This window comes from Apium graveolens, chromosome 9 (genome assembly GCF_009905375.1).
Source record: "Apium graveolens cultivar Ventura chromosome 9, ASM990537v1, whole genome shotgun sequence".
Taxonomy (NCBI): domain Eukaryota; kingdom Viridiplantae; phylum Streptophyta; class Magnoliopsida; order Apiales; family Apiaceae; genus Apium; species Apium graveolens.
In genome coordinates this window covers 135,281,947-135,283,249 of record NC_133655.1, presented here as the reverse complement: position 1 = coordinate 135,283,249, position 1,303 = coordinate 135,281,947, and positions in this window count along the sequence as shown.

Here is a 1,303-nt window from a genome sequence, read left to right as displayed (position 1 = left end):
CTTTATTTTGCGAACTCATACTGATCAGCTTAGAAAGTTTGAATCAAAGACTGATGAGGGAATCTTTGTTGGATACTCACCATCTAAAGCTTACAGAGTGTTCAACCTAAGAACACACACTGTAGTAGTCTCCGTCAATGTATCTTTTGATGATAAGAAGATTCCTGGTTTTAAAGAAGACACTCATGAAAGTTTAATCTTTACAAATGAAAAGGCATTATTGGAATCTGGATCAATCTCTAATGAACTGTCAAATCCTGATGATCCAAATTCTGACACTCCTTCAGATTCTGAAGATAATCATTGTGCTAATAAGCCTGCACAAGTTGAGGGGGAGCAACAACAAAGGTCAATTGATGATACTAACACTGAAGAATCATCTCAAAGTTCTTCTCAATCCAATGGTGATTCAACATCAGAAGAACATGAGTCAAGTCCCAATAATTCATCAGGAAATAACCCAACAAATTCAGGGGGAGCCTCAAATGGATTTGATGAGGCATATAATTCAGGGGGAGCATCTAGTTCCTGAAGGATACTTCCCAGTGCCAGAAAATAGACTAAGGATCATACTCCTGATCTAATCATTGGAAATCCTGACGATGGTGTAAAGACAAGAAGTGCAGCACATAATGAATGCATATATCATAATCTACTTTCAAAAGAAGATCCAAAGAAAGTAGAAGATGCATTCAAGGATGCAGATTGGGTCATGGCTATGCAAGAAGAATTGAATGAGTTCGAAAGAAATGAAGTATGGAAGCTAGTTCCTAGACCTAAGAACAGGTCAATTGTGGGCACAAAGTTGGTCTTTAGAAATTAGACTGATTCTGATGGAACAATCATCAAAAATAAGGCAAGATTGGTGGCAAAAGGATATTCTCAACAGGAAGGTATTGACTATGATGAGACATTTGCTCCTGTTGTTAAGTTGGAAGCAATCAAAATCTTCTTGGCATATGCTGCTCACAAGAAGTTCAAAGTCTTCCAGATGGATGTCAAGAGTGCATTTCTCAATGGAGAACTTGAAGAAGAAGTCTATGTTGAACAACCACCAGGATTTGTGGATCCTAAACATCCTGATTATGTTTACAGACTTGATAAAGCACTCTATGGATTGAAGCAAGCACCTAGAGCATGGTATGAAACCCTTGCTCAGTTTCTACTTGAAAGTGGATTCAAAAGAGGTACAATAGATAAAACCATGTTTTATCTGAATAAAGGTAAAGATTTGCTTTTAGTTTAAAATTATGTTGATGATATCATTTTTGGATCAACTAATCAAATAATGTGTAATAAGTTT